This window comes from Hirundo rustica, chromosome 10 (genome assembly GCF_015227805.2).
Source record: "Hirundo rustica isolate bHirRus1 chromosome 10, bHirRus1.pri.v3, whole genome shotgun sequence".
Classification (NCBI taxonomy): Eukaryota; Metazoa; Chordata; class Aves; order Passeriformes; family Hirundinidae; genus Hirundo; species Hirundo rustica.
The window spans coordinates 19,968,980-19,991,978 of NC_053459.1; the positions used below are offsets into that span (position 1 = coordinate 19,968,980).

Below are 22,999 nucleotides of genomic sequence, written 5' to 3' on the forward strand. Positions count from 1 at the left end.
TAAAAATTAAGGTATTTGTGTAAAGCAAAATTATGAGTCTCTGCTTTTGGCTTCTTCCATGTTGAATAAACCCTCATCCGTTCTCCATTTTTTTATGTGAATCTTTACATTGACTCTCCAACCACAGGAAAATAAGATCCCATTGCCTCTATTCCTTCACAAATAACCACTAAGTTTAGACATTCTGTTCCCTACCTCTGCCTTGGCTGCCTATTATTATTATTAAGTTTTAGAAACACAGTGGCTCTGAGACAACTTCTGCCATTTTAGATTTGGTAAAAAACTGGCTGCACACTCAGAATTTATTAGCCATTGGTATGCAAGCAGCTTCAAACAGATTAGAACCAGTCATGAGCAAATACTTGAAGTAGAGTGCTAATCATAGTTGCTGTAATTATGGGGAAAATAAAGTATTATATCAAGGAAGAAAATATCAGAGAGCTGTGACACAGTAAGGACAAGCAGCCTAAGCTCAGCCATGTGAATGCCTGGCAGCAGGATACCCTAGTCCTGGTGAATTCTTTCTCCTAACATGCTCTAATTTAAAGACTAATGAAGTAAAGGGGAATCACCTATTCACTCCACTAGGATTTGGATTAGGCTATGGGGAAGAGATACTGGATAAATCCACATGGTGTCTACTGTAAACACCTCATGTTCCCAGCCAGCTGGGCACAAGACAGCTCCAGAGCTGAGCAGGGCTCTGTGCTCCTGTCAGCAGGGCACAGAGCCTGAGCTCACAAAGCCTCAGGAAAGCCAGAGTGAATTATCTTGAACTCAAAACAGCTCCTCTGCAGGCACAAGGCTCCTGGCCAGCTTGGCACTTCACCCAAACAAACAAACATCTGCCTGGTGAAGTGCTGCAACATCTGCCTGAAAACTCCCATGTCAATAAACCCATCCCTGTGCAGTTACAGCCATGGAACATCCCTCACAATCTCAAATGTGACTGCACTGCAAAAGCCCCTAAATATTTGTACAGAGCTACAGCTCAAGAAATAATTACTTGGCTAAATCTTGATAGCGTGGAGATGATGTCTCATTACTCTGCAAAGTCAATTGCTCAAGTGCTACTAAAGACAACACTTGAGAAACATTGAGTGTCTTCTCATAATCACACTCCCAAGAGCTGCATTTGTCAGTGCTGTCCATAAGTGGTTCCAGGATAATTGTGCTAACCTAATAAAACCATGTGTCAAATCCCACAGAACACTTGAAAATCAACTGGCGCTCTTAAAATGCAAATTTTGGATTTTTTTAAAATTAAGACTTGTACTTTTTACCGTCTCAGACTCCCTTCTCTCCCCAGGAATGTGTATATTCAATATGGTAGATGTTCATTCTATAGCACCATCAAAGGATCTGTAAAGGTTCTTATTTTGAAGGTGCTGATTATACAGCCGGTTATCTCAGCATCCTTTCACCTTCCTCTCAGTGGAGGGCAAGGAGGTTTTTTTCCCCTACAGATATCAACAGGTACCTGGAGGGATTCATCTTATGCTTTTGACCCCCATGACCACCATAAATCTCCTGCAGAGCCATGTATTTTCTGGGAGGAAGACAACTGCATCCTCCCTTTCCTAATTACATTTTTAAAATAGATTCTGAGAACATTTGGAATGCTTCCTTTGATTCTTTCAAAATTCCTTATGCTTTCCTTACTTTTATTTCAGCAGTACACTTTTATTTCAGCAGTACTTTTATTTCACTCAGTACAGAGATCCCAGTAATATCTACATAGTAAAAAAAGTGCAGCAAAATTACTATCCAGTTTTAATACTATCAAGGACAATAAATCAAAACTCTGCAGGAGTTAGGGTGGATACACCTCCATCAACTCATCAGGTGAACCATACCCCTGACAAGCAGCACAAAGTGAAGATTCACCTAAATTCTCCCAAGTCATTGCCTAAAAAGGCGTAATTCCCATCTCCAGCTTCGGGTTGACAATCCCAGACACAGAATTCTACCACAAGGCACTAGGGTCTGGTCTGCTCTTGGTTAATATAGTAACAACATTCATAAGGGTAGTAATTTGCACCCGCTGAGATGCAAGAGGAGTGGAAACAGTGTGGGATAAGTGCTGGGTGGAGTGTTGGTATCCATACCCACGCTGGCCCATGTGCAGTCAGTCCCAGAGCCTGTGCATGGGATTTTCCCACAGTTCTGGTTCCAGCACACCCCGAGGCAGCTCAGATCCACCCACCCTGCACACATACCACGTGCAGAAAAAGCCTTTTCACTCTCGGCCTTTAGCCTCACATAAAAAAAAGAGGCACAGCAGGTTTTCTAGGAATCTAATTTTTCTTGCCAGTGAAGTAACAGATATTGGACTGTAACTGGGATAAATGCCAGGAAATTTCCACCAAAACTTTTCATAAGATCTGTTCAGTTTAAAATGTAGGGGGGGAAAAAATCTCAAGGAAAGCTGCCTTGAGTCAGGTGAATGTATTTGGAGAACACCAAGGACTCACATTTGGAGGACACCAAGTCCACCTTGCAGTGCTGTGATCCTACAGCACCTTGAGAAAATCAACTGCTCATCAAAAAGGAATTCCCATCTGCAGCCACAGCAAAACTGGGAAGTGTTGCACTCCCATTCACCAGACACGTCCCACATATATGAAGATCACAGATGGTAAAGTTTCAATCAAATATAGGTGTTCTGGGTATTTGCTGCTACAGAGTAAATAAAAAAAATCATATTAAAGCAGGCAAAAGAAGCTGACAAGGAAAGTATTAAACTTAAGCAAACCTAGCAAGGATGATAGAAACGGATGTAGATTCTGAATTTCTGGAATAATTCAGTGGTTCCTATAACCCAGAGAGAAAAAAAGGCAGCTCATGAATAGCTTCAAAAGACCATTTCCATAAAGAAAACTCATGGATTTTTAACTGCAGTTCATAAAAACAAGGACTATAGTCATTCACTCGTCTTTTGAAACTGCTGGTTAGAATGAGAGCAGGGATGGATATGGCCAGAAGGGTCTAATTTAAATAATATTTAAAAGAAATCAAGATTTATTTCCCGTAAGTAGAAGAAATGCCTTTTCCTTGTGATGTCTCTAATTCTAAATGCCGATTCAGTCAAGTTCATGAAAAACAGCCAGCTGAACTAGCAAACTTTTTCTTTAATTATGAGCACAAAGTCAGTTGTTCACTGTCAGAAATTTAATTATAATTAGAGACACTGAACATCAGTGGAACATAATTTCTGTTTGCTCTTCTAAACAGATACAATAAAGGAAGCAGAATCTTCCTTTTTCAAATATGCCTGAAACCGAGTTTGTCCCTGATCAAAAAACAGGGAGACTTGATCCCCTCTCTTACCACCTCCCTCAAGAGGGTTAGAGTAAAAAAAATGAAAATCAGATGAAACACTGCTCTGTGCTGTAAGCCTCATTCCCATAACCTGTACGGTGACACAGGGCCACACATACGCCCCTTTTTTGGGCCTGATAAAACACACCAGCCTCTGTAGGAACTGATGTCCCCAAGGATGGGCCTCTGAGAGGGAGAAGGGAATCTTTTCTCCTGCTTTTTCATTTTTCAGCCGAGAAGCAGCAATCAGGACACAGCACCAGCACAAACTTCTGGGGCTTGTGTAAAAGAGAGCAGCGGCTCTTGAAGAGGCTGCCAGGGGTTTCCAGGAGCACAATGAGAACAATCAGGTGCCTGAGGCGGCACGCAGGATGGGTTATCTGTGCACACACACGCACACACTGAGCAGCCGCGCTCCCTCTCTGGCAAATCCCCCACCACCGAGCAGGGCCAGCGCCCGACCCACTCGAGCTGATAACGGGGGCTGGGGAAATGTGCCCCAGGGAGTCACCTTGGGAGCGGGCTGTGAAAAATCTCTACAAAAATTAAGGGAATGGGAGGGATCTCTGCATGAATTTTGCTCCTTCAGCTTCTCCAATGCAAATTAGAGCTCTTGGTCCCTGCCTTCAAGGGAGTTTTGCTCTTCTGTTCCAAAGTTCCTTTGAGTTAGTCTCAATAGTGGAGTTCTTTGACGAAGGCTCTAAAACACTGACCTTTATAACTGAAAATATAAAGCTGTATATTAAATTATTTTCAACAAAAAAACTCAGCTTAGCATGGTCCTTTCCTTCTCACCACAGTATTCTACTTTCTCGTCAGGAGTATCTGGTTTCATTTCTTTTATTCTGCTCTAAACTTTTTTATTTCTGTGGTGTTTCTGGGTAGTAGCCCTAGTTATATTTTACTGTCATACATTTTTTACTGCATTGCATAACACTCTACAACATCATTTTATGCAACACTTGGGTGTATCTACATGCAATACTTAGATTAGGTTTTCTCTCTCATTGTGTATTCTGCCTCCAGCACTGTGCAATGCACAGGAATTGTCAAGATTTCCACCGACTTAACTGAGAGCTGGAGAATGCCTGTAACTGCTGAATTTGAACTTTGTTTCGGTATTTTGCCCAAGCCAAAGAATTTAATTTAAGAAATCTCAAAAAAACCCTACCCAAAAAAACATGAAAAAACCCCAAAACAAAAAAAACCTCAAAACAAACTAACCAAAAAAAAAAAAAAAAAAAAAACCACAAAAACCACCAAACCAGACAAAACAAACAAACAAACAAACAACCAAACCAAACAAACAAAAAAACCAAACCAAACCAGCAAAAAATTCCCTCTACTCTTCAGGTAAGATGCATTGTTGTTTTTTTTTTTTTTAATAGAGATTTAATTTCTCCATTATTAATGTACTGATGGCAATGGAGGATTAAAAAATAACCTCCTTTCCTCCCACCACCATCCCACTCATTTCATAAACAGTAAATTTTTGTCATTTTTTGAATAACAAAGGATAACATCCTAGAGAATAAAATTCTGGGAACCATTTAGTTTGTTCCAGCTGTGACAGCTCTTGTTTTTAATTTTGGGGTTGAATAAACCTTGACAAACAAGACCTGGTCTTTTTGATCTCTCGAAGATGCATAGCTATAGATAGATCTGTGTGTAAGTACCTGCACTGATGCACTTATATGCACATCCATTTATATATTTTTATCCTGACCTCACACAAATTTAAACTGTTTCCATTGTGATATGATTTTTTTTCTTTTTTTTTTTTTTTTTTTAAAGCAGTAAAAAAATAGTTGCTAAAACAGTTTACAATAAGAGAGAGAAAAGCAAAAACTACAGCAATCACCTAAGTTGGGACCAGCTTTTCAACAAATAAAAAAGTGGACTTTTTTGGACTTCTCCACTACTGTAACTATGACTTACAGCTAAGAATATTTTCTAGCTGTCAGATTCCAACCTGTTATTTGTTGCTGTGGAGAATTTTTCTGTCAGCCTCCCTGTCTGCTTTTCAGGGGGTTACTAAAGAAAGGTGGAATCGGAGCTAAGACAGATCCTTACTTTCGTAAAGTAAGTTATTTTTCATAATTCTAAAAATAAAAATTCACCCTAGGACAGACACTTAATTTCTCCATCTCAGCTGCAGTTGAAAGCTATGCAGTTCTGCACCAACACTGTAAATTCACCATAAAAACCAAATTCATGGGCTTGAGATGCACAGCCCCACACAGATCCTAATGTGTGCACTTTTTTTGGTAGCGACAAGGCAGCTGTGAATGCAGTGACAAAAGCAGATGTAGAAGGTGGGGGATAAGGGCAGATCCGATTCCTGTGTGCAGAAGGGTCAGGTCACTATCAGAGACACAAGGCAGGAGAAGGAACCAGCTGCAATCCAAGATCAGAGCATCATGTCATACAGTACAGAGTATTTGTACAGAAGAATTGTGTGTGAGCCAGGGGTGGTCTGGGAAGAAACACACAAACACCAGACTTGACAACCTGCAAGGGCATGGCAGGAGGGAGAGGATCAGTGACAGATGGTGGGAGCAGCATCCTCCACATGTGGAGGTGTGTTAGAGCCGAAATGGAGCTACTGTGCACTGGTAGACAGGAGGGAAAATGTGTGTCTAATGGCCTTTGCCTTTTCTGTATCTTCCAGTCAGCCCCTGCACTGCACTCAGGCTGTTCACAGCAGCACATCCTTCTGATGGAGCTCAACAACCCAACACTAACAGAAATAACCCTGGTATGACAAGACCCCTGTGCCACAAACACAGCGATGCACAGCCAGGGCACAGGACCCACTTACCCTGGGAGGGACAAGAGGCATCTCCACTAAGAGAGCAGGGCCCTGGGCGTGCTCAGCTTCTAGAAACAGGGACCTCTAAAGCCACAGAAGACATCATTCATGCCTTGCAACCGTGCAGAGCCAGATGAGGATAACTCACTCATAACTTCAAGGACTACTGGAGAAACCAAGGACACCATGCTGAAGGCAAGATGCTGGAGTGGGTCCAGTGAATCCACTGTGATTTACCCTATGAACCAAATAAAAACACTGCTAAGGGGGGAAAAATAAAGAATTAAAAATTAAAACCTTAGGCCTTGAGTAAACCTTACAGATAGAAAGCAGAAAACTTGATTCTGGATGATAACACATCCTCCATCCCCTCCCTCCTTCATTAACCTTTACTCTTTTTTCATTAGCAGTCCTGGCACCGTGGTTCTGAACTGAGCCCAGCAGGCTGCCCAGGCAATGACATTTCAGAGACTGGCAGAGCAGCACAGCCCATATGAATTTAAAATTATCTTGAGTTGTTTAACTGCACAGCAGGAGGAAAACTGGCCTGTTCCTTCGGTACCTTCGAGAGAGAGATGAACAAAATGGTAGTGGGGGGTGGGAGCATGACAGGGAGACAGGAAACTTAATTAGAAAGAGAAAACACACTAGAAAAATATACCACTGACATTTTGATAATCCGGAAAGCAGACATCACATCTCAGGCAAAACATTAGATTATACATTCTTTTCTCTCTAAACTCTGTCCCAGTGAAGACTACAGGAAACTAAGCTGCAGGTTTCTGGCTGCTACATCTTCCTCTTTCATTGAACATTAGCAAAGTCTGCGATAGGTTACTTTAGACACAGATAAGCATAGGACAGGGAAGGACCAAAAGAAATCTTTGAATTCATCTCTTCACCCCAAGACGAAAATGATCATTAGTCTAGTCTGTCAATATATTGGTTGGTTCATACTGATGAACCAACCATGAAAAATACTCAACTTCCCTTAAAATGCATCTGTCAAACAACCAGACTCTCTGTATTCAGCTGAAGACAAAAGCTTTGTCAAAAGACTGTATGGAAATTAAGAATTTAAGATCTTATTTGGGGTTTTGAGTGCTCTGATAAAAATAATGAGCAGCAACTATTACAATTGTGGAATATTTATATCACCGAAAGACTTATCTCAGGTGTGCAAACTTAACAAATGCCCATGAACAAGCAAGAAATCTGTGGCAAAGTTCAATTTCGATCTCACCAAATTTCAGGAGAGATTTTTTTCCTCAATACTAATGTATAAACGAATAATAACAAATCCTGAGTAGGGATGTTTCATTTAAAGACTAAATCAGAGCTATTATGGCTGGAAATACAATTATCAGGACAAGCTGTAGGACCTGTTGTCTGAAACATGAAAAAAACTAACTATGTTTTAAGATATTAAGTTAATTTGAGTTTTCCTTATGTCTTATAAAGTCACAACAGTAAAAGAAAAAAAAAAAAGAGAGGAGAGGAAGAAAAAAAGGACAATATTTATCCAGCCAAATGCAGTGATAACTGTAGAAGACCTATTCTCCCTCAAGCTTCTGTTTAAAGTTCACCAGATTCTTCTTATGGAGCATGAAGAGCATATGATGGTGAAACAAAGATGGAAAACCCTACCAACAGCAATAACAAAATGGAAAAGGGTGGTGAAAATGTGATACCAATGTTCTATAAGCATTTAAATAAAAAAATATTTTAATACCAACAGACATGACCTTGAAAGGTTGAATCTTAAAAGCCATTCACATAATACAGTGTTCAAAGACTGAGTATTAGGCATGTCATTTTCCTAACACATTTGCACTACAAATGAAAAATTCTTGCTTTTAAAAGAGTTAATTGCATTGTATGTTTTCATTTTAATTGATAGTCCAGTAGTATGTCTGGTTTTCTCTTTTCCTCCAAAACAGAATTGCTTAAGCAGACACAAGTTAAACTCAGCTCTTTTGATTAGCAAGAGCTGTTGCCTCCAGTGCTCACTAATTGCTTTCTTGTAATGCAGAGAAGGAAGCATATTTTTTGCATGTGAGTTCTGGCTCAATTAATTCTTTTAAGCGAATTTTCAGTATATTTTTCAGAAAATACTACGGAAATAAGGAATAATTCTGTCTACAGAATTAACACATATTTGATATATTATAAATGGTTTAAGCCTAAGTAGGGTTTCTGAAGCACTGTTGACCCAGAACTGAGGGAGATCTTGAAAAGATCTTCCGTATGATGTCACACTCCAGAAAGTCTCTCCAAGAAATGAGGCAAAATAAAACCCCAAATTCTGAAAGCAGAGTCTTAGTAAATATTTACATTTATGTGCCTGAATTTCCAGGTAGTCCATAGGTAGTATTTTTTAGCTGTTGAGTGCTAACTGTGACAGGCCCATCAGTGAGGCAGATCCATCCTTGACTGCCAGTGCCATTACCTGCCTCGGGAAAGGGAAAATGAGCTGCTGCTTTGATAACACTAAGCCTGGGTTGATGCAGCAGGGGGAGACTGAATTATCCTAATTTCTTGTTTATTTCCCAGGACATTTCAACAGGAATATTCTGCTGCATGAGAAGGAATACCCTCTAAGGTTAGGGGCAAGCTGCTGGCCCTGGGAGCAAGCGCCTCTGTCTGAAGAGTCAGCATGCACCACAGCTGCCACGATCAGTGCAAGATCCCGCACTGCATAAACCCCTACTGGGCCTTGTTTCTGGGGGACAGGCTCTGGAGGTGAACCAGAAAGGTGTTGAAAGGAGCAGGTCTCAATTCTAAACAATCCCAGAACAAGGACTGTAAATTGTGCTCCACCCATTTGACAGAGGCAACACGACAGAATGTCTGGATTTACCCTGACCAGTGGGTATGGAATAAGCTATTGAGTCCTCTGAATCCCAGCTGGGATTTATTAAGTCAGAGGGCAGACCTGGCCATAAGAATTTTTCACTGTTTGTTTTTTGTTTCCCTGCAGAGGAAAGAAAAAATGAATACAACACCTCATTGGTTAAACAGCTCATTTGCTAGTAGAAGACTGAAATGTTCCTTCAGTGATTTTAATCTGCTTGAAAAGTATATGTTCATACCAGAACCCTTGAGCTCTCTATTTCCTCTTACCCTTCACTGGTTATTTCTTGTTAAGGTTTATTTGCTGTTCACCAATAATTTTTCCTTGCATCAGAAAGAATGGCTGCACTTTACCAAACGGGAAACATTCTTCTCAGAGGGATAACAGCTTTCATCCCCATCTCCTCTTTCAAAATCCAGATATGGAAATGCAGAATTGCTTTTCCTGGGGGTTGTCTAACAGTGCAGCAAGGATGTTTCTTAATTGTCCTGAACACCCTGAACACGCCAGCTGCAGCTTCACTTTCTACTCTGATATCCAAATTACAGCCTTGTAGAAGCCATGTTGTTTTAACACCTCCTCCTCTCCTGTGGGCTCAGCAACACACACCATATTCCAGCAAACTGCTGGACCAGGGCTCCAGAGATAAACAAAAAGGCCAACAAAGGACACTCCATCCTATCAGGCTATGCTGATACTGCCAGCTATCAAGTTTGCCATAATTACTGCACTGCTTCTTTATACAACCCTAATTTGTCTTTTTTATTGTATTTTCCCTGCTTGTACCAGATCACAGCTCCTCCAGGATGAATGCCACCTGCTCCCTCCTGTCTCAGCAGGACAGAAAGCTGGTCCCCAGTGAGGACTTGGACTATGAAGCTTAAAGAAGCAGAATATTTTTAGAGAAAAGTGCTTTAGAAAAGACAATGGTCTCAGTATAAATTAGGAACTAACAGCTTTTACAGGGAAAAAGACTGTAAAAAACAGAAAACACTTGAGGGGAACTCAGCTGAAGAACCAGAATCAGCACACAGACCCCGACCCAAACTCTTGTGGCATTGTACTGATAGCTGCTGTCATCACCAGGTTATGAACAATGAGTGCACAAGGCACAGCTGGATTCAGTGAGGCTCTAAAGCCTCTCTGAAACACTTCTTATGGCACGAAAGAAACAGAAAAATCAACATCATTAACAACTGATTATAGGTTGTAGTTTTATACAGAAAGCCTGCATACATGAACACATCTCTCATTTCATGTCTTTGATGCTTTGACACTTAACATTGGCTTTCATCCATTAATACATCAATAAATCCCCCCTGTATACACACAAAAATCACTGAAATCATTACGAGAATCTTCAAATACACTGAAACCTCTGCTGGGCTATTAAGGTGGAAATAACAATGCGAGCTCTTACTTCTGCAAGACAAAGCAAACCACCTGATTGTAAAAAAAAAAAAAAAAAGGCATCTTCACCTCATATGAAGAGAGGACAATGAGAGAAAGGAGCAAATGCAACTCGTGTGAGAGCCCAGGACACGTGCACAGAAAGTGGTGAGCTCCATGTGAAGAGAGGACAGTGCCCAACCCTGCACTGCTTGGGGGCTTCTCTCAGTTTAAATTTACAGCACAAACAGGCTGAATTGTCCACGGGGACAACACACTTGATCTGCAATATAGAAAAAAGAAACATTAAACAAACATCCCAGTTTCCAACTGTAGAAGCAAAAGGCGGTTTAAAGAGATCCATTTTTCTTAATTACTCTTGAAGTGCTGTAGGGCAGAGATGCCTAACCTGTTCCTTACTGCATCCATTCCCTCAAACTTCTTATCCTTGGGGAAAGGAAAGGTTTTATACTCAAATGCCAAACCCAGGATGTCAGTTGCACTCCCTTCTCTTGGTTTCTAGACATGCCTGCTTCTGTAAATATTTCATGCTTATGTTTGAACAAGCCTGTCCTAGCTGTAGACCAGTTCATGAGCCGGAGTTCTGTAAATCTTCCCCAACACATTTTCTTTCTTGAGGAAAATAGCAATGCCAAAGGCTTTCATGACACCATTTCTATGAGAAAGGTGGAGCAAGGCACCAAACGTGTTCACCTAACTGAAAGGTAAAGATCATTGTTTTCAAATAACATCTATTTGTTCTTCCCTGCTGCTGCTGGAGCTTTGTCCAGGCACACAGCCCCAGCTCCTGCAGCCAACTTCTGTCACTGCCCCTGCTTTTCATTGAGCTATTGAGCCACATAAGTGTTGTTTTGCCATTTGTAAAACCTCTTGAAAGAGTTCAGTCTGCTGGAGGAGCAAGGTGTTTACCTGCCTTGATCTTGTGTGGGAGAGCCTCCAAGCTGACAGACAGTGCTGTCTCATCCATCTGCTCTCCTGACACTTTCTGGGAGGGCAGAGCGTGGATGGAGCAAAGAGCTGCACCAATTTATTTACTGCTTTAAGCATATAAACCCCACAGAGAGACACTCAGGGTTTCTCTAAATGCTCCCCCATGAGAATAAAGGAAGAGTACAGTCAATGGGAGCCCTTGGGCGTGCTCTTCACATGCTGCTGTGTGATTCACCTGTTTATCCACAAACAGTCTGTGTGTTTCTGCAGCAAGCACAACATCAATCTCTTCGTGGGGTGTAAAAGCAGAGAGTCCTCTGGAGCATCTAGAGACTTGGCTACAGTCCACCTCTCTCTTTTTCCAGAGATGCATGAGGAGTAAATGATGGATTCAGCACAAGGAGTAGCAGTTGACAAAGAACTCTCTCTCCAGAACTCCTGCAGACAAAACCTTGCTTATGAAAACCCAGTACAAAAAACACACTCTGGAAACTTTTGTAGTGCACGCTCAAGGATGCAGAGTACGTCACCATGTGGAAACAATCCCTTAGTTTGTGTATATATTTACCTGTATCAGGGTGTGATACCCCAAAGCCCTTGAGTCTGGAATTCCTGTTCTACTAAACAGAACAAATCCAGTGTTCCTTTGTGAATCTGTGGCCTCCAACTCCCTTATACAGATGGCCTTGAAAATTCTAGTGTAAAAACATGACATAATACAGCTGTAAGAAATTTCAAGGTTTTCAAAAGCCAATACTTTCCACAATTAATACACAAATAATAATAATACAAATATTAATTAATACAAGACCAAAATTAATAGTTACGGAAATCCAGCCGCAAGCGCTCTGTTGAAGAAGAAAAGAAATATACTGCTTTGGATTCTGAAAGAACAATAGTTATTTATGTAAATTTGCCCTGCAGTAATTATTTTTAAATATTATCATACACTTGTTTCATATTTTCTGCTACATACTCCCTTTAGAGATTCCAGTAATTGAGTTGTTATTATCGTAAAATAGACCTCTAACTTTTTTGGCTAATTCTAAAATAAGTGTCTGAATGGCAGAAGAATATGATTATGTTGGTAGAATACGGTTTGTTCTGCTTCCCAAAAGCAAAGATTTTTACTGCTAGCAGAGAGTGAATAAATGAAATTGAAGGATGGAGAGTGATTATACCTGTTGTAACTAATTTACAAGTAAGTTTCCTGTCAGAATCTGGGTTTCCAGGGAAATGAGCAACCTACCACACAACACCAGGCGATTTTTCTTGTTTCAGACGGAATGTTTGCAACACAGTTATAAATACAAATTAAGTTACAAAATAAATATAAATACATCTGGGCAGGTTATTTTAGGAGCCAGTGAAATTCAATAGCTCAGATTCTATTCAACACAGAAAATATTTCAGTGAAGGAAGTAAAACCTAAAGCTTCCTGTGCACAAAATTGCTCCCATCTAAAACCAGCCCATTCTATATAGAGAATATAGAATAAGTTACATCTCGAGAGATACCGCTGAGTATGTGGCAAATGCTCCTGCAAAAAGCCTTATTTTAAAACAGAAGCAGCAATAATCCTGTGAATATCTTACAGGTATGCACAGACTTGCAGGTGCCTTCCAGACCCAGTTCCCTTACTGTCACCAAGGTCCATCTGTCTACAGATTCCCCTAAATAGGAGTGGAAACACTGGCTCAGCCCATCATTTACTAAACCATTCCAGAAGAACAAGAGAGCAGCAACTCATAGGAGGAGGCAAATGCAGCTGTTCAGGAAAGGAAATAAACACAGAGATTGTACCTCTGGTAAGAAAATCCCTTGCAGGAGCCTACAAAATAGTAAATAATACAACAAACACAATGTGTGAACGGGATGGGGAGGCCCTATTTGCAATTTCTGAGAAGTATTTAGATTGCCTGAACAAAGTTAGTTGTTCAAGATCTCTGCACTGCCTTTCGCAAGAAGCGAAAACTTCCAGGAGTGGAGAGGTAAGCTTGGGGGGGAAAAGCCAAGTCTTTAAAGCCAAATGAGGCTTATCTTCTCCTAGGAGACATCAGACATAATGGCCAGAAAGTCAAAACTACGGGGTGAGGTCCTGTGACCTCCACAGGCAGGAGATGGGAGTAACCTCTCCTATCAGCCTCCCCTGGCCCCAACAGCTGCCTGTGCCTGAATTTACCGAGTCAGCAGCAACAGCAACTCTCCTTTGAAAAGTCTCTGTGGAACATTTTAATTAGTTTGGTCTTTTGGCTCGTCTAAAACACTTCTGATAGCACAGTGTACACTAAAGCGGCGTTATGAATGTCTAAAAATATAAAATCTAATTATGGCAGCTCTGCAACCAGAGTAATGAGAAGCCAGTGTGACTGATAAGAAGTGAGACATGCTAACGAGCTGAACCACTGTAGTTCAAAGGAAAACAGAGGTCTAAAGGAAGCACCTGCGGTATTGCTTGGGGGGAGATATGTGGACTAGGAAATAGGAACATACTGCATTTAAAAAGATATGGTACTAAATGGATACATGACATTGTTAATTATTAGAGCAGATACTTAGCATATGGGCAAAATAAATTGTTAACAAGGATGTGTAAGACTGAAGATGATTGCTAAGAAAAATACAGTTGGTGTAGTGAATAAGAAATTGCCTGCTGTAAGTAAGAGAAAGCTGTGACTCCAAGTGCTTGGATGCATTCTGCTGGACAGGCAGAGCTCACTGAAGGCTGCATGGCCACCATACACTGAGTTATTTCTGAGCAGTTATTCTCACACGGAGCAGCCAGCAAGGCAGAGCTGCCAGGATCAGAGACAGGGAAGGAGAAGTCAAAGCAGACATGAATGAGAAACAGGAACAGTGGGACACAACTGATGATTTTGCCTTTCTTTATGTAAAGAACATACTCTATCACATCGTGCATCCATAGCTGCAACACATTTCCTGCTGGACTGTCAGCATCTGACCTGACCCTTTGCAGAAATGCTTGCCACCAAACAAGAGAGTTGCCCAGTGAAATACCAATGAATTTTCTGTATTCATCTAGACTTCCCCAAGCTCATCAATTACTGATCAGTTTATACTCTGTGAGAAACACTGAAAGCAAAGCATTTAGTAACAACTTGATTGTTCTACTGCTAGCACCAACTTCATTGTTCTGCTGCACACCAAAATTGCTGTGAAAGAAAGCAGCAGTCTGCTATACAGAAGATGGCAAAGGCACAGGTATGTTCCTGCCGTTCTGCTACCGCCAGCACCTCACAGCAAGTTTTGTGTTGACATGTCTGGGCCTAAGGAAGACAATTCCAGTTTACCCTCCCACAGAAGTACAGAATCATAGAATTATTTGTGTTGGAAGGAACCTTAAAGATATCTTGTTCCAAGCCCCTGCCATGGGCAGTACACCTTCCACTACCCCAGGGTGCTCCAAGCCCCATCCAACCTGGCCTTGGACACTCCCAGGGATGGGGCAGGCACAAATTCTCTGGTCAACCTGTTCCTTCTACCCTTGGATTGTTTCTGTGTGGTTAAAATACATAAAAAAAGGGATTCTTTTCTATGTGCATACAGCACTGGGGGGATGGAATGAAATATGGATGATTCTTGATGAGATTTCCTTTGCTTAGTTTATCCAATCTGCACGAAAAATAATGTTTTTTCCTTTTCTAACTGGTCTTCTGAAATATTTGTCACAAATTATGTAATCAAGCATTAAACAGTGCACATATATTTGTTTTAGTCCTCAGGTTGTGATGATGAAGATCTTAACCTTACCAATTATCAAAGCTGTAGACACAGTCCTATTTAGCAGTATTCAGTAACTTACTCTCCTACCCTGCTTCCTCCACACTGGTATTTTTAGCTCCATGCTGATTTTCCAATCTGTCTAGGCTGTCATTCAAGACATGGGGAATACCAGAAATGGTGCATTTGATTTTGACAGTAACCCAGACTGTTTTTTTTTAAAAATAACCAAGGAAAAGACTTTACAGCATTGTTTGAAAATATTAAATTTCCATAGGGGTCAATAGAGCTGCTTCCTGTATGCAATTTATGAAACCAACAAGTTTCATGGGTTTTATGAGACTATTCACCTTCCTGGTTAATAGAAAATCTGTACTTGCCATGGCAACCCCCATATCAGATGGCTCTACAGTAATACCCTGGAAATATACCATGGATTTTTTTCAGTCTTCATAATCGATCCGGTCATAAATGTCAGAGTAACTTGTCATTAAACCCTCCCCTCCAGCATCTCTGATAGCTGTTTGATCCTTCCTGCCTCTCTGTCACGCTGTTCCCTGTGCTCAGCCACATTGTTCTGCATGCAGCCTCTGCCCCAAGCTGTCACCTGCCAGCGGTGTCAATCCTCAGCGACCCACGGTCGGGAGCTGAGGACAGGAGGGAGATTCACACACACACCTACTGCTTACAGCAGTGATCACTTCCAGACAACTCTGACAACCAAGTACAAGCCAAGAAGGAGGGGAAAAAAAGAAACCAAACCCAAAAAAAAGGGGTGGAAATATTGCAGTTTGAATAAATTCTTTGTGTGTGTTCCTCCCGTGACTCCTTGGGTTTCACGTCAGGTTCACAGGTGGCGCTGGGAGATGCTGCTGGGAACAGGACAGACCTGCCGCGCACCAACGGCGTCTGAGAGGAACGTCCTGTGCAAAGGGAACCGAGGAGAGGGGGTGGAATCCAAATTGCATCCGCTCCTGACTGTCACGAGACTCCCAGAGTATCGCAGGCCTAATTCTTGCTGCCTTGCACTTTGCGTTGCCATCGGAAATGTGAGTGCAAAATGCTACCGCATCAAAATTAGTAATGCATCGACAGCGACTGCGGAGAGGGAAGAAGACCAGCAGAAGGGGAAATACTGGCACCTCGGAACTAAGCATGTACTTTGAACAATTTTTTTTTGTAATCTGCAAATACAATGAGAGAGAAGTGACATTTTGTTAAGGGAGAAAGTTAAATTCAGTATATAAAAGGGGGAAAATATTAAAAATTTTCTCAATGAACTAAGAGCTAAATGAAAAAGTTTATGCAATTAATTTTAAAAAAAATAAGATAATGGTTCTGCAGAAAACGGCACAAAAATGGAATATATTCTTTATAAGAGCACACACTGCAAAACACTGCACAGGAAAATGAAGTTATGGTGGGTCGCACCCTAAAAGCTTCTGAAATGTATGCAGTACACTGCAACCATCCAGAAGCTGTGTAGCAGAAACAAAACAGATTTCATCTGCATATCTGGGGGTACTGACTAAAGTCCAGACTGCTAGAAGTATGTGAGCACTAGCAAACTATCCAAAATGTTAGATTCATCTCATCATATTCTTTTTCACATTATTTAAATATACACAGCAGCGCTGTGTTACCGATTGCAGCACAGATGTTCTGGAGCCAAGCCAGAGTAATTCAGGAGGGAATCAGATCCATTGTGTGCCCAGTGCCCTCTCTATGGACAACTCATTATACTTACATTAATTAAGAGAAAGATTATTAAACATGTAAAATTTCAAATTTCCTTTACTATATTTAGACCAGGAGTAGTGAAACTGCCCAAGGTTCACAGTATTTAAAAGAAAGACACTTTCCAATGACAGAAAATAGAAAAAATTCCCAGCTGGAGAGCCTTGACTTTGTTTGGATCTTATAATTTGAGGAATCCTTTTCTAAATTTACTTCTCTTACAGTAAAATGACAATGATTGGGCTTGCTATGTTACAGTCTCCCGCTGTGCAAAACATTCACTCAGTGGGCTCAGGAAACAAAAGTAGCTGCTTTACAAATAATAACACAGCTTAACTATCATTTAATAGCTTCACAAAATATACTATTTACAAACCCTTTGGAATGAGGACAACTAATTTCAGCATCTCAGTTGTTGTCATGTTTAATCACTTTCTAATGCTGGTGGCTGTTTTGGTTTGTTTCTTTGTTTCTAATTGCTGGAAATTTTTAATTCCTGGTTCAAACAACTTAATTTCACAGTTTTTAGATTAATCAGTGATCACTTGAGGGTGAAAAAATTATTGAAGTTCATCAGCATGTAGGAAAGAGAATCAATGTAATTTTGCAGAAAAGCACTTTGATTCTACCTTCCTGAGCTACGTGGCTTCAAACTCTAACACTTGAATGCAATATTGGGAGGATTGTCTGGGTACGTGACTTTCAGGGATTCTTTGCTTAATTTACAGGGCTGATCTTTCCTGCCAGAACTAAGGTTGTGTCAGCTCCAGGGCTGGTGTGCTTAAAGGCTGGGAAAATAACTCTCTCACTAGAACAAAAGTCATCTCCTGACCCCGAGTTTTCATTTACGCTCCAGGGAAATCTGCCTGCCCATCTCCTCTGACTGCCTCGTGCACTAATGTCTCCTTTTGGAAATATTAAAGAACATACACATCATTTTGGTGAAGAAATTCTGAGAGAACTGTTAGCAGCAATTCAAATGCAACACGAGAGTGGGAGCTACTTCTGAGGAAAAAAAAAATAAATCTGCGAAGAGATCCTGTCCTCTGTCCAGAATTTCTACTTGTTCAACATCTTGATGGTCTCTCTGAGACCATGGATGTGGTCAGAGGTGCTGCCAGAGGGGTGTGTGGTGCCCAGCTTGGCAGGGTGCAGGAGGGCACCAGAACTGCCCCCACCAACACACCCTGGCTGCTCAGATTGATGGGAGCAGTGCTGAGAGCTTTAGAAACTTTCATAAATAAAAAACTTCAGACTTCAATAAGTCAAGTAGACAAAGCAATGGGGTTTCTTTCACCCCTATTTGAATGCAAATCAAGTGTTTGACCCAATAAATAATTGTGATTTCCCATTTCCTACACGCTGAGGGATCCAGTGCTTCCTACCCCATTAGAGGAGATTGTGTTTAGGGAACCTCTATCCAACAGCTAGGAGAGGGGATTTATCAGGGTCATTCAGTCATCTCAGCATTTTTTCATCCATGGCATTTTACCACTGCCTTTCTGTTTTACAGTCTCCCTAAGTAAAGGAGAAAATAAGAGATATTTTCTTGTGGTTTTAGAATGGCACATTTTTCTTTTATTTATATATAAATACAATCTTACCTGGGCTTATTTGCAGGACCAGCTCTGAATTCAAGGTCTACCCAGACATTATTTGGACACCCAGCAATAAATCCCTGAGTCTAAGCCTCTGTGTATGTGCAGGGCCTTTACATTATCTGTAATCCAACCAGCAATAAAAATAATCATAAATCACTTCCGTGAACACAAAACTACTGAGAACATTTGTAAAGGTCCAGAAAGTCTCAGATCCAATTCTCTTAACTTAGGACTTCCATCACAGGTGCAGCATCCCTACTCCTATAATTAAAAGTGCCCACATGTCTCCTCACACCATCAGCCTCCCTCAGTCTGTCCACCAGCTGCAGTCCTTCCTCAGTGTTTTAACACTGTTAAACAAGATTATCTATATCGAGGCAGTCTTTGTTCACACCTCACCAAATACAGCAGCGGGTTCAGCAAGGCAGCGACGCGTGTGAGACACCGACTCACTTTAAAGCATTCTTCGTTAGATAAGTATCCTCAGTGGACCCTTTTCCAAACAAATTTCTGCACTGACAAATACCTGGGGATGCTCAAACTCATAATTGGAGCATTCCATGTAAGAGAGAGGAGAATAAAGGTATTAATGTTTTATTAAGTCTGAAATGAGCTTCTTTAGTTGCAGCTACAGGGACACCAACATCTTTGATTCTTATCTCTCTTTCAATGGCTATAAATTGGTTCATTTCTACTGCTCTATTCTTGATTTGATATTTATCTGATCTAGGTCAGAATCTGGCCTAGTGGGACCTTAGGAAACGTAAAGCAGCCCAAAGTTTAGTCCTGACTGGTCTATCTCTCATGCCATTGAAAATATGCTTATCTTTAGTCAATGTGTTTCACATTTCTGTAACTTTATTTCATTATTTTAGAGCTTGTAGTTGTCATCCCTAGCAGCTTGTCCCCCAAAACGCTTTAGCTATTTTGACAGTATTATACTGTTAATACCTTGATGAACTCTTACATCTTGTAGTACTGGCTTTATAAAACATGAGGCAAAGGGTTGTGACTTGATGCTGAGAAAAGCCTAAAAGCACGAAACACGTGCAAGGAACTAGCTCTGTCATGGGAAATAAAAGCTGCCACCCAGTACTCCAGAATTACCTGTATCCCTAAGCGAGAAAAATCCAGCACATCCATCCCAGTGGGGAAAAAAACCAGAGCATCTAAAGAACAAAATAGAATCCTGAATCTCTAGTTAGCTCCCTGTTCATTTTGAGTTTATATATCCTCAAGGGACTATTTCAGTGTTAAAACATAACTCACAGAAGACACAGGAGATAAAAGAAGTTGAAACATTTTGATGGAATATTTCTCAAAGGGAAAATTTGTTTTTGAAAGTCTCTTTTTAAGCCTTCTTTAAACCTCCAGGTCCTGTGCATTGTGCTTTTCTGTAATTTTTTCCCAATTTTGATTTTCACATTTTTCTTTTTACAGGCTGTGAATTCTCTTGAGGATTTCAGATCTGCCTTCTTCATATTTTCTAACCCAAGGGCTTTAAAACTCTGGAAAGTTAAAAAAAAAGAATAAAAAAATAAGCCTGGAGATAGAGGAACAAAAAAGCCCACAGGGTGTCTTGAAGAAGGTGGCAAAATAGATTATTATAGAAGAAGGAGAAAGGTGGTAGTTCCAAGAGAAGAGTGCAGTTACCCACCATTTTCATCATCCAGAAGCAAAATATTTAAGGCCAAAATTCTGATAAAATCATGAACCTGAAGTTGCTTGGATAAGTGAATAAATTTTTATAGACCCATGAAGAATTTCTGCTATTCCATCTTTTGCACCTCTAAACCACAAATATCCACACAACTCCCAAACAAAAAAATTATAATCCTTCTTCATCATTCCCATTTTATTTATGTGAATTTATTCATTGAATCATGGAAGAACAGCCATAACCACCTGCCTGGTTGGGAGAACTGAGTCCCACATCCCTGTTTTGTTGCATGCTCCCTGGGACTCCGAGTCTGGGTTCCCTGGCTCATGCTGCTCTGCTTCAGCTGGAAATCCAGAAGCCCTGCCTTTACTCAGATGTTGAATTTTGGCTCTCAGCTCCGTGGTGGAAAGCTGCAGACTCAGATTTTGTTATAAAAAGCAGCACTCTGGGATTGCTGCCTCCGTGCTGGGCAGCCAAGAGCAGGCCTTGAGGGTCTGCAGCTCCTTGCCGGTCAAAGATGCTGGATTTGAAGGTTACACTTTCCTGCAAGGCTCAAGAAATCCTATTTCACACTGGAACAAACAAGGGAAAGGAACAGGGAAATTGTGGTGTTTGGGTGTTTTTGACATTGTTTTCTCAGGTAGTCTTTTCAAAATACTATATCTTCTAATAGAAGAGTTTTTAGGAACTTTAGATAAAATTGACTAAAATTCAAAAGGCCTAAGGTTCAAAACTCATTTGTTACCCAGCCATCAACTCCTCCTGCTCTTCAGCAATCAGTTTCACTGCAGGTTACTGATACATTGCCTTGATTAAGCTAATGATGAAATGGAGATAGTTTCTTTTTTTGCCTGTACACTCAACTGCAGAAGGAACATGTGATGGCTGTAAATTATTTATTATTTGGAGGTGAGGGGATGGCAATCAGTAACGGCACAATTCATACAGATTATTCTCTTCTGCTTTGCTAAGGTCTAATGTGAGTAATATTTGATTATTTGGCAGATCACTTCAAATATGACTGCGTAAAAACTATGCAAGCCTCGATATGCTTCAAACAAGCTCTACCAAATTAGCTTTAGGACCACAGCATGAGAAAACTAACATAGGTCTTTCAGTATAAGAGTAAAGCAGGCTTTAAAAATAGGAATATCAGTAGTAATAACCAACAGTTTAAGAAATATTCTCTTCTCGCAAACAGACAAATGTCAAAAAGGCATACAGGAGAATAGAACAGGAATATTATATAATATATATTATATATATAATATATAATATAATTATATAATTATATAATAGAACAGGCAGAAACTGTAGAAAGCTGATCTCTTTTATAAATCTTGAGCCATCAGCAAATGCCAGAAAAGCAGGAGCTTTTGCACATCCCACACCCTGATGCACCAATGTCAGTGCTCCCTCTGCTTTACCTCACTGGGTGTTTGTGCAGCCGCCCATCCCTGGCAGTGGGACCACCTTTCCTCCCAGAAAATCCAGAAATGCAACATGGAACACGTTCCCCAGCTCAGGAAGACAAAGAAAGCAGCAGCACCCTGTCTGACACGCCCATGGAACAGCTTTTAAAAGTGAAAAAAGTATTCCTCTTAAGGGGAGTTTACTTCCCAGAAATCAGACATAATCAATTTTAATTCCCAAGTTTTCCAGTGAAGAACAGATAGTGGAAAATTCTGGACTAATTCTGCTAAGAGGTTGTGTAACTCAGTGGCACACTTCAGTATATTCATAAATAATGACTGACAGCATCTAACAAACACAAGTGGAAAAAGGACAAATAAGTCTCAAGAAAATCCAAGTAAATTTTCAAATTCCACCAAAAATGCCTATAATGGAACCTCCTTTTAACCCAGTTACTTGACCATTGTAAATGATATAATTATATTTGATCATTATTTTTGTTCTGCACAGTACCTGTAAAAGAAAACCTGGTTTGCTGATTTGGAAGAACAGTTTAAAAAGTTTATTTGCCTCCAGTTAGATCTGGAGGTCATTCAGGCAACATATTATTTGGATTCCCAGAAAACTGAGATTTTTGACAAGTAATGAAAATCTGAATGAATTTATATGTTATGAAGAAAAACATTTCCAGTCATTGTCCCAAATATATTATGAGCACATTAGGGTTAGAATTCCAGAATGTATGCTCACAAGAATCCATAAACAAATAAATAAACCTGGTAAAAAAATTCTGATTAATTCATTTCCAGTGGAAAAAAAAAATGTTCTAGCACACATTCACAATTTACTCACCAAGAACACTGATTTTTAAAGAACATCAGGAGAATGAAGAAATACACATATTTCCATTATTACAATTTCTAAATGGAATATCCTTGGGTTCAAGGCTGATTTATTTTTTAAAATGTTAATAAATTTATCCCTAAAAAAATTTTTCAATATTGCCTAGCGCAACAGTTTGCAAAAAGTGGAAATTCCCATGAGAATTTCAGACTGAAATGGCTGAATATCACAAACACACAGAATTGTAATTTTTTTGCAACAAATCACTTCAAGACAAATTAAAAATAGACTTCAGTCTGAAAACATAGAGAATATTAAATGAGCAGGTGAAGGGCAACAAGTACCATTGAGTTGCCTCCTCCTTGATTCACAGGGCAGGGGCATGAGACAGGTCATGAGATTTTCAGGAGTTTCTCTTCCTGTATCTGCTGAAAGTGATGCCCCACAGAAGAAAAGAAAAATTCACATGTTCTGTGTCTTCCTGACCCACCTTTTTTTTTTTTTTTTTTTTTTTTTTTTTAAGATAATACCAATTTTTCAGTGTAAAATAATGGGGGATGACAGAAAGGGAAAGAAAACAAGCCCTTCTACTTCAATGCAAGGCTTTCAGAGAGATGTAGCATGAATATTTCATGCTCACAGTCTCATCTATATGCTCAGTTTCCCAGCTGACACTA

At 40.3% G+C, this 22,999-nt stretch overlaps 1 long non-coding RNA gene across 3 annotated transcripts in view; it reads right to left on the reverse strand.

The window, feature by feature from the left end:
- The window catches only part of LOC120757157 (uncharacterized), a 37,429-nt gene that overhangs the window by 2,343 nt on the left and 12,087 nt on the right, over positions 1 to 22,999 (reverse strand). The window contains exons 2-5 of one of the 3 annotated variants that reach the window (XR_005702396.2): positions 18,410 to 18,525; positions 11,896 to 12,022; positions 11,563 to 11,765; positions 10,467 to 10,659 (exon numbers count right to left, since the gene is read on the reverse strand). This is a non-coding gene — a long non-coding RNA (uncharacterized LOC120757157). Of the gene's footprint in view, positions 1 to 10,466; positions 10,660 to 11,562; positions 11,766 to 11,895; positions 12,023 to 14,126; positions 16,253 to 18,409; positions 18,526 to 22,999 lie in introns of those variants that run through there. The other 2 variants (XR_005702397.2, XR_005702395.2) reach the window with 2 other exon arrangements.